The sequence below is a fragment of the Pristiophorus japonicus genome, unplaced genomic scaffold (genome assembly GCF_044704955.1).
Source record: "Pristiophorus japonicus isolate sPriJap1 unplaced genomic scaffold, sPriJap1.hap1 HAP1_SCAFFOLD_539, whole genome shotgun sequence".
Classification (NCBI taxonomy): domain Eukaryota; kingdom Metazoa; phylum Chordata; class Chondrichthyes; family Pristiophoridae; genus Pristiophorus; species Pristiophorus japonicus.
Window position 1 is genome coordinate 72,518 of NW_027254446.1, and position 12,815 is coordinate 85,332.

The window sequence follows — 12,815 nt, forward strand, 5'->3', positions numbered from 1 at the left end:
TGGTAGCAGTTGGGGTGGCAGTATTGGTTAAGGACAATGTTAGTGTTGACGAGAGAGGATGTCCTGTAAATATTGCAGGATACAGGCTGTTGGGCCTTCGGCCGCCGGAGGAAGACAGTGTTCCAAGATCAGGCCTTCAAATCTGGCACCAAGCTCATGGTATACAGGGCTGTAGTGATATCCGGCCTCCTGGGTGGCTCAGAGACATGGACCATATACAGCAATCACCTCAAATCGCTGGAGAAATACCACAACATCCTGCAAATCCCCTGGGAGGATGGACGCTTCAACGTCAGTGCTCTCGATCAAGCCAACATCCCCAGCATCGAAGCATTGACCACACTCGACCAGCTCCATTGGGCGGGCCACATTGTCCGCATTCTCGACACAAGACTCCCACGGAATCCTACACGGCAAGTGAGCCGCAGGTGGGCAGAGGGAACGTTTGAAGGACATCCTCAAAGCCTCCTTGATAAAGTGCAACATCCCCACCGACACCTGGGAATCTCTTGCCAAAGAGCGCCCTAAGTGGAGGAAGAGCATCCGGGAGGGCGCTGAGCACCTCGAGTCTCGCCGCCGAGAACAAGCGCAGGCAGCGGAAGGAGCGTGCGGCAAACCAGACTCCCCACCCACCCTTTCCTTTAACCACTGTCTGCCCCAGCTGTGACAGAGACTGTAATTCCTGTATTGGACTGAACAGCCACCTGAGAACTCACTTTTAGAGTGGAAGCAAGTCTTCCTCGATTTCGAGGGACTGCCTCTGGTGATGACTGGAGCAGTGGTTAATCACGCCCATCCACCACGTGACCCCGCGGCCCAATCCGCTCACTAGAGCAGCTGTCAATCACACGCAACCGCAGCCAGCCATGTCCAAGCACAAGGAGGTGCAATTCATCAGTTCCAACACCAGCAGCAGAGTGGCGCAGCGGAAGCGTGCTGGGCCCATAACCCAGAGGTCGATGGATCGAAACCATCCTCTGCTAAAGACAACTTTCAATGTGGTTGCAGCCAACACTTGCCCTGCAACTAATCCCAGCCTTGACAAGGATGCATCTCCAAAATCATTCTCTTTCGATTAATTTGAGGAGCTTTGGCTGATAGAGCACACTCATAAAATATGAGCTTGATATTAAAAGTCTTATTGTTTCCTCTTCTTTTACTAAATAAGTTTTGCTGATCTGCAAGCAAATCGGAATATGATGCTGTGGCAATAACTTGGATCTGGCTCAAAGGGCAGGCGTGGGCCGTAAATATAGCTGGATATCGGGTGTACATGAATGGTAGCAGTTGGGGTGGCAGTATTGGTTAAGGACAATGTTAGTGTTGACGAGAGAGGATGTCCTGTAAATATTGCAGGATACAGGCTGTTGGGCCTTCGGCCGCCAGAGGAAGACAGTGTTCCAAGATCAGGCCTTCAAATCTGGCACCAAGCTCATGGTATACAGGGCTGTAGTGATATCCGGCCTCCTGGGTGGCTCAGAGACATGGACCATATACAGCAATCACCTCAAATCGCTGGAGAAATACCACAACATCCTGCAAATCCCCTGGGAGGATAGACGCTTCAACGTCAGTGCTCTCGATCAAGCCAACATCCCCAGCATCGAAGCATTGACCACACTCGACCAGCTCCATTGGGCGGGCCACATTGTCCGCATTCTCGACACAAGACTCCCACGGAATCCTACACGGCAAGTGAGCCGCAGGTGGGCAGAGGGAACGTTTGAAGGACATCCTCAAAGCCTCCTTGATAAAGTGCAACATCCCCACCGACACCTGGGAATCTCTTGCCAAAGAGCGCCCTAAGTGGAGGAAGAGCATCCGGGAGGGCGCTGAGCACCTCGAGTCTCGCCGCCGAGAACAAGCGCAGGCAGCGGAAGGAGCGTGCGGCAAACCAGACTCCCCACCCACTCTTTCCTTTAACCACTGTCTGCCCCAGCTGTGACAGAGACTGTAATTCCTGTATTGGACTGAACAGCCACCTGAGAACTCACTTTTAGAGTGGAAGCAAGTCTTCCTCGATTTCGAGGGACTGCCTCTGGTGATGACTGGAGCAGTGGTTAATCACGCCCATCCACCACGTGACCCCGCGGCCCAATCCGCTCACTAGAGCAGCTGTCAATCACACGCAACCGCAGCCAGCCATGTCCCAGCACAAGGAGGTGCAATTCATCAGTTCCAACACCAGCAGCAGAGTGGCGCAGCGGAAGCGTGCTGGGCCCATAAGCCAGAGGTCGATGGATCGAAACCATCCTCTGCTAAAGACAACTTTTAATGTGGTTGCAGCCAACACTTGCCCTGCAACTAATCCCAGCCTTGACAAGGATGCATCTCCAAAATCATTCTCTTTCAATTAATTTGAGGAGCTTTGGCTGATAGAGCACACTCATAAAATATGAGCTTGATATTAAAAGTCTTATTGTTTCCTCTTCTTTTACTAAATAAGTTTTGCTGATCTGCAAGCAAATCGGAATATGATGCTGTGGCAATAACTGGGATCTGGCTCAAAGGGCAGGCGTGGGCCGTAAATATAGCTGGATATCGGGTGTACATGAATGGTAGCAGTTGGGGTGGCAGTATTGGTTAAGGACAATGTTAGTGTTGACGAGAGAGGATGTCCTGTAAATATTGCAGGATACAGGCTGTTGGGCCTTCGGCCGCCGGAGGAAGACAGTGTTCCAAGATCAGGCCTTCAAATCTGGCACCAAGCTCATGGTATACAGGGCTGTAGTGATATCCGGCCTCCTGGGTGGCTCAGAGACATGGACCATATACAGCAATCACCTCAAATCGCTGGAGAAATACCACAACATCCTGCAAATCCCCTGGGAGGATAGACGCTTCAACGTCAGTGCTCTCGATCAAGCCAACATCCCCAGCATCGAAGCACTGACCACACTCGACCAGCTCCATTGGGCGGGCCACATTGTCCGCATTCTCGACACAAGACTCCCACGGAATCCTACACGGCAAGTGAGCCGCAGGTGGGCAGAGGGAACGTTTGAAGGACATCCTCAAAGCCTCCTTGATAAAGTGCAACATCCCCACCGACACCTGGGAATCTCTTGCCAAAGAGCGCCCTAAGTGGAGGAAGAGCATCCGGGAGGGCGCTGAGCACCTCGAGTCTCGCCGCCGAGAACAAGCGCAGGCAGCGGAAGGAGCGTGCGGCAAACCAGACTCCCCACCCACCCTTTCCTTTAACCACTGTCTGCCCCAGCTGTGACAGAGACTGTAATTCCTGTATTGGACTGAACAGCCACCTGAGAACTCACTTTTCGAGTGGAAGCAAGTCTTCCTCGATTTCGAGGGACTGCCTCTGGTGATGACTGGAGCAGTGGTTAATCACGCCCATCCACCACGTGACCCCGCGGCCCAATCCGCTCACTAGAGCAGCTGTCAATCACACGCAACCGCAGCCAGCCATGTCCCAGCACAAGGAGGTGCAATTCATCAGTTCCAACACCAGCAGCAGAGTGGCGCAGCGGAAGCGTGCTGGGCCCATAAGCCAGAGGTCGATGGATCGAAACCATCCTCTGCTAAAGACAACTTTTAATGTGGTTGCAGCCAACACTTGCCCTGCAACTAATCCCAGCCTTGACAAGGATGCATCTCCAAAATCATTCTCTTTCGATTAATTTGAGGAGCTTTGGCTGATAGAGCACACTCATAAAATATGAGCTTGATATTAAAAGTCTTATTGTTTCCTCTTCTTTTACTAAATAAGTTTTGCTGATCTGCAAGCAAATCGGAATATGATGCTGTGGCAATAACTTGGATCTGGCTCAAAGGGCAGGCGTGGGCCGTAAATATAGCTGGATATCGGGTGTACATGAATGGTAGCAGTTGGGGTGGCAGTATTGGTTAAGGACAATGTTAGTGTTGACGAGAGAGGATGTCCTGTAAATATTGCAGGATACAGGCTGTTGGGCCTTCGGCCGCCGGAGGAAGACAGTGTTCCAAGATCAGGCCTTCAAATCTGGCACCAAGCTCATGGTATACAGGGCTGTAGTGATATCCGGCCTCCTGGGTGGCTCAGAGACATGGACCATATACAGCAATCACCTCAAATCGCTGGAGAAATACCACAACATCCTGCAAATCCCCTGGGAGGATGGACGCTTCAACGTCAGTGCTCTCGATCAAGCCAACATCCCCAGCATCGAAGCATTGACCACACTCGACCAGCTCCATTGGGCGGGCCACATTGTCCGCATTCTCGACACAAGACTCCCACGGAATCCTACACGGCAAGTGAGCCGCAGGTGGGCAGAGGGAACGTTTGAAGGACATCCTCAAAGCCTCCTTGATAAAGTGCAACATCCCCACCGACACCTGGGAATCTCTTGCCAAAGAGCGCCCTAAGTGGAGGAAGAGCATCCGGGAGGGCGCTGAGCACCTCGAGTCTCGCCGCCGAGAACAAGCGCAGGCAGCGGAAGGAGCGTGCGGCAAACCAGACTCCCCACCCACCCTTTCCTTTAACCACTATCTGCCCCAGCTGTGACAGAGACTGTAATTCCTGTATTGGACTGAACAGCCACCTGAGAACTCACTTTTAGAGTGGAAGCAAGTCTTCCTCGATTTCGAGGGACTGCCTCTGGTGATGACTGGAGCAGTGGTTAATCACGCCCATCCACCACGTGACCCCACGGCCCAATCCGCTCACTAGAGCAGCTGTCAATCACACGCAACCGCAGCCAGCCATGTCCCAGCACAAGGAGGTGCAATTCATCAGTTCCAACACCAGCAGCAGAGTGGCGCAGCGGAAGCGTGCTGGGCCCATAAGCCAGAGGTCGATGGATCGAAACCATCCTCTGCTAAAGACAACTTTTAATGTGGTTGCAGCCAACACTTGCCCTGCAACTAATCCCAGCCTTGACAAGGATGCATCTCCAAAATCATTCTCTTTCAATTAATTTGAGGAGCTTTGGCTGATAGAGCACACTCATAAAATATGAGCTTGATATTAAAAGTCTTATTGTTTCCTCTTCTTTTACTAAATAAGTTTTGCTGATCTGCAAGCAAATCGGAATATGATGCTGTGGCAATAACTTGGATCTGGCTCAAAGGGCAGTCGTGGGCCGTAAATATAGCTGGATATCGGGTGTACATGAATGGTAGCAGTTGGGGTGGCAGTATTGGTTAAGGACAATGTTAGTGTTGACGAGAGAGGATGTCCTGTAAATATTGCAGGATACAGGCTGTTGGGCCTTCGGCCGCCGGAGGAAGACAGTGTTCCAAGATCAGGCCTTCAAATCTGGCACCAAGCTCATGGTATACAGGGCTGTAGTGATATCCGGCCTCCTGGGTGGCTCAGAGACATGGACCATATACAGCAATCACCTCAAATCGCTGGAGAAATACCACAACATCCTGCAAATCCCCTGGGAGGATAGACGCTTCAACGTCAGTGCTCTCGATCAAGCCAACATCCCCAGCATCGAAGCACTGACCACACTCGACCAGCTCCATTGGGCGGGCCACATTGTCCGCATTCTCGACACAAGACTCCCACGGAATCCTACACGGCAAGTGAGCCGCAGGTGGGCAGAGGGAACGTTTGAAGGACATCCTCAAAGCCTCCTTGATAAAGTGCAACATCCCCACCGACACCTGGGAATCTCTTGCCAAAGAGCGCCCTAAGTGGAGGAAGAGCATCCGGGAGGGCGCTGAGCACCTCGAGTCTCGCCGCCGAGAACAAGCGCAGGCAGCGGAAGGAGCGTGCGGCAAACCAGACTCCCCACCCACCCTTTCCTTTAACCACTGTCTGCCCCAGCTGTGACAGAGACTGTAATTCCTGTATTGGACTGAACAGCCACCTGAGAACTCACTTTTAGAGTGGAAGCAAGTCTTCCTCGATTTCGAGGGACTGCCTCTGGTGATGACTGGAGCAGTGGTTAATCACGCCCATCCACCACGTGACCCCGCGGCCCAATCCGCTCACTAGAGCAGCTGTCAATCACACGCAACCGCAGCCAGCCATGTCCCAGCACAAGGAGGTGCAATTCATCAGTTCCAACACCAGCAGCAGAGTGGCGCAGCGGAAGCGTGCTGGGCCCATAACCCAGAGGTCGATGGATCGAAACCATCTTCTGCTAAAGGCAACTTTTAATGTGGTTGCAGCCAACACTTGCCCTGCAACTAATCCCAGCCTTGACAAGGATGCATCTCCAAAATCATTCTCTTTCGATTAATTTGAGGAGCTTTGGCTGATAGAGCACACTCATAAAATATGAGCTTGATATTAAAAGTCTTATTGTTTCCTCTTCTTTTACTAAATAAGTTTTGCTGATCTGCAAGCAAATCGGAATATGATGCTGTGGCAATAACTGGGATCTGGCTCAAAGGGCAGGCGTGGGCCGTAAATATAGCTGGATATCGGGTGTACATGAATGGTAGCAGTTGGGGTGGCAGTATTGGTTAAGGACAATGTTAGTGTTGACGAGAGAGGATGTCCTGTAAATATTGCAGGATACAGGCTGTTGGGCCTTCGGCCGCCGGAGGAAGACAGTGTTCCAAGATCAGGCCTTCAAATCTGGCACCAAGCTCATGGTATACAGGGCTGTAGTGATATCCGGCCTCCTGGGTGGCTCAGAGACATGGACCATATACAGCAATCACCTCAAATCGCTGGAGAAATACCACAACATCCTGCAAATCCCCTGGGAGGATGGACGCTTCAACGTCAGTGCTCTCGATCAAGCCAACATCCCCAGCATCGAAGCATTGACCACACTCGACCAGCTCCATTGGGCGGGCCACATTGTCCGCATTCTCGACACAAGACTCCCACGGAATCCTACACGGCAAGTGAGCCGCAGGTGGGCAGAGGGAACGTTTGAAGGACATCCTCAAAGCCTCCTTGATAAAGTGCAACATCCCCACCGACACCTGGGAATCTCTTGCCAAAGAGCGCCCTAAGTGGAGGAAGAGCATCCGGGAGGGCGCTGAGCACCTCGAGTCTCGCCGCCGAGAACAAGCGCAGGCAGCGGAAGGAGCGTGCGGCAAACCAGACTCCCCACCCACCCTTTCCTTTAACCACTGTCTGCCCCAGCTGTGACAGAGACTGTAATTCCTGTATTGGACTGAACAGCCACCTGAGAACTCACTTTTAGAGTGGAAGCAAGTCTTCCTCGATTTCGAGGGACTGCCTCTGGTGATGACTGGAGCAGTGGTTAATCACGCCCATCCACCACGTGACCCCGCGGCCCAATCCGCTCACTAGAGCAGCTGTCAATCACACGCAACCGCAGCCAGCCATGTCCAAGCACAAGGAGGTGCAATTCATCAGTTCCAACACCAGCAGCAGAGTGGCGCAGCGGAAGCGTGCTGGGCCCATAACCCAGAGATCGATGGATCGAAACCATCCTCTGCTAAAGACAACTTTCAATGTGGTTGCAGCCAACACTTGCCCTGCAACTAATCCCAGCCTTGACAAGGATGCATCTCCAAAATCATTCTCTTTCGATTAATTTGAGGAGCTTTGGCTGATAGAGCACACTCATAAAATATGAGCTTGATATTAAAAGTCTTATTGTTTCCTCTTCTTTTACTAAATAAGTTTTGCTGATCTGCAAGCAAATCGGAATATGATGCTGTGGCAATAACTTGGATCTGGCTCAAAGGGCAGGCGTGGGCCGTAAATATAGCTGGATATCGGGTGTACATGAATGGTAGCAGTTGGGGTGGCAGTATTGGTTAAGGACAATGTTAGTGTTGACGAGAGAGGATGTCCTGTAAATATTGCAGGATACAGGCTGTTGGGCCTTCGGCCGCCAGAGGAAGACAGTGTTCCAAGATCAGGCCTTCAAATCTGGCACCAAGCTCATGGTATACAGGGCTGTAGTGATATCCGGCCTCCTGGGTGGCTCAGAGACATGGACCATATACAGCAATCACCTCAAATCGCTGGAGAAATACCACAACATCCTGCAAATCCCCTGGGAGGATAGACGCTTCAACGTCAGTGCTCTCGATCAAGCCAACATCCCCAGCATCGAAGCATTGACCACACTCGACCAGCTCCATTGGGCGGGCCACATTGTCCGCATTCTCGACACAAGACTCCCACGGAATCCTACACGGCAAGTGAGCCGCAGGTGGGCAGAGGGAACGTTTGAAGGACATCCTCAAAGCCTCCTTGATAAAGTGCAACATCCCCACCGACACCTGGGAATCTCTTGCCAAAGAGCGCCCTAAGTGGAGGAAGAGCATCCGGGAGGGCGCTGAGCACCTCGAGTCTCGCCGCCGAGAACAAGCGCAGGCAGCGGAAGGAGCGTGCGGCAAACCAGACTCCCCACCCACTCTTTCCTTTAACCACTGTCTGCCCCAGCTGTGACAGAGACTGTAATTCCTGTATTGGACTGAACAGCCACCTGAGAACTCACTTTTAGAGTGGAAGCAAGTCTTCCTCGATTTCGAGGGACTGCCTCTGGTGATGACTGGAGCAGTGGTTAATCACGCCCATCCACCACGTGACCCCGCGGCCCAATCCGCTCACTAGAGCAGCTGTCAATCACACGCAACCGCAGCCAGCCATGTCCCAGCACAAGGAGGTGCAATTCATCAGTTCCAACACCAGCAGCAGAGTGGCGCAGCGGAAGCGTGCTGGGCCCATAAGCCAGAGGTCGATGGATCGAAACCATCCTCTGCTAAAGACAACTTTTAATGTGGTTGCAGCCAACACTTGCCCTGCAACTAATCCCAGCCTTGACAAGGATGCATCTCCAAAATCATTCTCTTTCAATTAATTTGAGGAGCTTTGGCTGATAGAGCACACTCATAAAATATGAGCTTGATATTAAAAGTCTTATTGTTTCCTCTTCTTTTACTAAATAAGTTTTGCTGATCTGCAAGCAAATCGGAATATGATGCTGTGGCAATAACTGGGATCTGGCTCAAAGGGCAGGCGTGGGCCGTAAATATAGCTGGATATCGGGTGTACATGAATGGTAGCAGTTGGGGTGGCAGTATTGGTTAAGGACAATGTTAGTGTTGACGAGAGAGGATGTCCTGTAAATATTGCAGGATACAGGCTGTTGGGCCTTCGGCCGCCGGAGGAAGACAGTGTTCCAAGATCAGGCCTTCAAATCTGGCACCAAGCTCATGGTATACAGGGCTGTAGTGATATCCGGCCTCCTGGGTGGCTCAGAGACATGGACCATATACAGCAATCACCTCAAATCGCTGGAGAAATACCACAACATCCTGCAAATCCCCTGGGAGGATAGACGCTTCAACGTCAGTGCTCTCGATCAAGCCAACATCCCCAGCATCGAAGCACTGACCACACTCGACCAGCTCCATTGGGCGGGCCACATTGTCCGCATTCTCGACACAAGACTCCCACGGAATCCTACACGGCAAGTGAGCCGCAGGTGGGCAGAGGGAACGTTTGAAGGACATCCTCAAAGCCTCCTTGATAAAGTGCAACATCCCCACCGACACCTGGGAATCTCTTGCCAAAGAGCGCCCTAAGTGGAGGAAGAGCATCCGGGAGGGCGCTGAGCACCTCGAGTCTCGCCGCCGAGAACAAGCGCAGGCAGCGGAAGGAGCGTGCGGCAAACCAGACTCCCCACCCACCCTTTCCTTTAACCACTGTCTGCCCCAGCTGTGACAGAGACTGTAATTCCTGTATTGGACTGAACAGCCACCTGAGAACTCACTTTTCGAGTGGAAGCAAGTCTTCCTCGATTTCGAGGGACTGCCTCTGGTGATGACTGGAGCAGTGGTTAATCACGCCCATCCACCAAGTGACCCCGCGGCCCAATCCGCTCACTAGAGCAGCTGTCAATCACACGCAACCGCAGCCAGCCATGTCCCAGCACAAGGAGGTGCAATTCATCAGTTCCAACACCAGCAGCAGAGTGGCGCAGCGGAAGCGTGCTGGGCCCATAAGCCAGAGGTCGATGGATCGAAACCATCCTCTGCTAAAGACAACTTTTAATGTGGTTGCATCCAACACTTGCCCTGCAACTAATCCCAGCCTTGACAAGGATGCATCTCCAAAATCATTCTCTTTCGATTAATTTGAGGAGCTTTGGCTGATAGAGCACACTCATAAAATATGAGCTTGATATTAAAAGTCTTATTGTTTCCTCTTCTTTTACTAAATAAGTTTTGCTGATCTGCAAGCAAATCGGAATATGATGCTGTGGCAATAACTTGGATCTGGCTCAAAGGGCAGGCGTGGGCCGTAAATATAGCTGGATATCGGGTGTACATGAATGGTAGCAGTTGGGGTGGCAGTATTGGTTAAGGACAATGTTAGTGTTGACGAGAGAGGATGTCCTGTAAATATTGCAGGATACAGGCTGTTGGGCCTTCGGCCGCCGGAGGAAGACAGTGTTCCAAGATCAGGCCTTCAAATCTGGCACCAATCTCATGGTATACAGGGCTGTAGTGATATCCGGCCTCCTGGGTGGCTCAGAGACATGGACCATATACAGCAATCACCTCAAATCGCTGGAGAAATACCACAACATCCTGCAAATCCCCTGGGAGGATAGACGCTTCAACGTCAGTGCTCTCGATCAAGCCAACATCCCCAGCATCGAAGCATTGACCACACTCGACCAGCTCCATTGGGCGGGCCACATTGTCCGCATTCTCGACACAAGACTCCCACGGAATCCTACACGGCAAGTGAGCCGCAGGTGGGCAGAGGGAACGTTTGAAGGACATCCTCAAAGCCTCCTTGATAAAGTGCAACATCCCCACCGACACCTGGGAATCTCTTGCCAAAGAGCGCCCTAAGTGGAGGAAGAGCATCCGGGAGGGCGCTGAGCACCTCGAGTCTCGCCGCCGAGAACAAGCGCAGGCAGCGGAAGGAGCGTGCGGCAAACCAGACTCCCCACCCACCCTTTCCTTTAACCACTGTCTGCCCCAGCTGTGACAGAGACTGTAATTCCTGTATTGGACTGAACAGCCACCTGAGAACTCACTTTTAGAGTGGAAGCAAGTCTTCCTCGATTTCGAGGGACTGCCTCTGGTGATGACTGGAGCAGTGGTTAATCACGCCCATCCACCACGTGACCCCGCGGCCCAATCCGCTCACTAGAGCAGCTGTCAATCACACGCAACCGCAGCCAGCCATGTCCCAGCACAAGGAGGTGCAATTCATCAGTTCCAACACCAGCAGCAGAGTGGCGCAGCGGAAGCGTGCTGGGCCCATAAGCCAGAGGTCGATGGATCGAAACCATCCTCTGCTAAAGACAACTTTTAATGTGGTTGCAGCCAACACTTGCCCTGCAACTAATCCCAGCCTTGACAAGGATGCATCTCCAAAATCATTCTCTTTCAATTAATTTGAGGAGCTTTGGCTGATAGAGCACACTCATAAAATATGAGCTTGATATTAAAAGTCTTATTGTTTCCTCTTCTTTTACTAAATAAGTTTTGCTGATCTGCAAGCAAATCGGAATATGATGCTGTGGCAATAACTGGGATCTGGCTCAAAGGGCAGGCGTGGGCCGTAAATATAGCTGGATATCGGGTGTACATGAATGGTAGCAGTTGGGGTGGCAGTATTGGTTAAGGACAATGTTAGTGTTGACGAGAGAGGATGTCCTGTAAATATTGCAGGATACAGGCTGTTGGGCCTTCGGCCGCCGGAGGAAGACAGTGTTCCAAGATCAGGCCTTCAAATCTGGCACCAAGCTCATGGTATACAGGGCTGTAGTGATATCCGGCCTCCTGGGTGGCTCAGAGACATGGACCATATACAGCAATCACCTCAAATCGCTGGAGAAATACCACAACATCCTGCAAATCCCCTGGGAGGATGGACGCTTCAACGTCAGTGCTCTCGATCAAGCCAACATCCCCAGCATCGAAGCACTGACCACACTCGACCAGCTCCATTGGGCGGGCCACATTGTCCGCATTCTCGACACAAGACTCCCACGGAATCCTACACGGCAAGTGAGCCGCAGGTGGGCAGAGGGAACGTTTGAAGGACATCCTCAAAGCCTCCTTGATAAAGTGCAACATCCCCACCGACACCTGGGAATCTCTTGCCAAAGAGCGCCCTAAGTGGAGGAAGAGCATCCGGGAGGGCGCTGAGCACCTCGAGTCTCGCCGCCGAGAACAAGCGCAGGCAGCGGAAGGAGCGTGCGGCAAACCAGACTCCCCACCCACCCTTTCCTTTAACCACTGTCTGCCCCAGCTGTGACAGAGACTGTAATTCCTGTATTGGACTGAACAGCCACCTGAGAACTCACTTTTAGAGTGGAAGCAAGTCTTCCTCGATTTCGAGGGACTGCCTCTGGTGATGACTGGAGCAGTGGTTAATCACGCCCATCCACCACGTGACCCCGCGGCCCAATCCGCTCACTAGAGCAGCTGTCAATCACACGCAACCGCAGCCAGCCATGTCCCAGCACAAGGAGGTGCAATTCATCAGTTCCAACACCAGCAGCAGAGTGGCGCAGCGGAAGCGTGCTGGGCCCATAACCCAGAGGTCGATGGATCGAAACCATCTTCTGCTAAAGGCAACTTTTAATGTGGTTGCAGCCAACACTTGCCCTGCAACTAATCCCAGCCTTGACAAGGATGCATCTCCAAAATCATTCTCTTTCGATTAATTTGAGGAGCTTTGGCTGATAGAGCACACTCATAAAATATGAGCTTGATATTAAAAGTCTTATTGTTTCCTCTTCTTTTACTAAATAAGTTTTGCTGATCTGCAAGCAAATCGGAATATGATGCTGTGGCAATAACTGGGATCTGGCTCAAAGGGCAGGCGTGGGCCGTAAATATAGCTGGATATCGGGTGTACATGAATGGTAGCAGTTGGGGTGGCAGTATTGGTTAAGGAC

At 51.9% G+C, this 12,815-nt stretch overlaps 1 non-coding gene across 1 annotated transcript; it reads left to right on the plus strand.

The window, feature by feature from the left end:
* Positions 1-911: 911 nt before the first annotated feature.
* trnam-cau (transfer RNA methionine (anticodon CAU)) lies at positions 912-983 on the plus strand. The gene has a single exon. It is a non-coding gene; the product is annotated as a tRNA-Met (tRNA).
* The last annotated feature ends 11,832 nt before the right edge of the window (positions 984-12,815 follow it).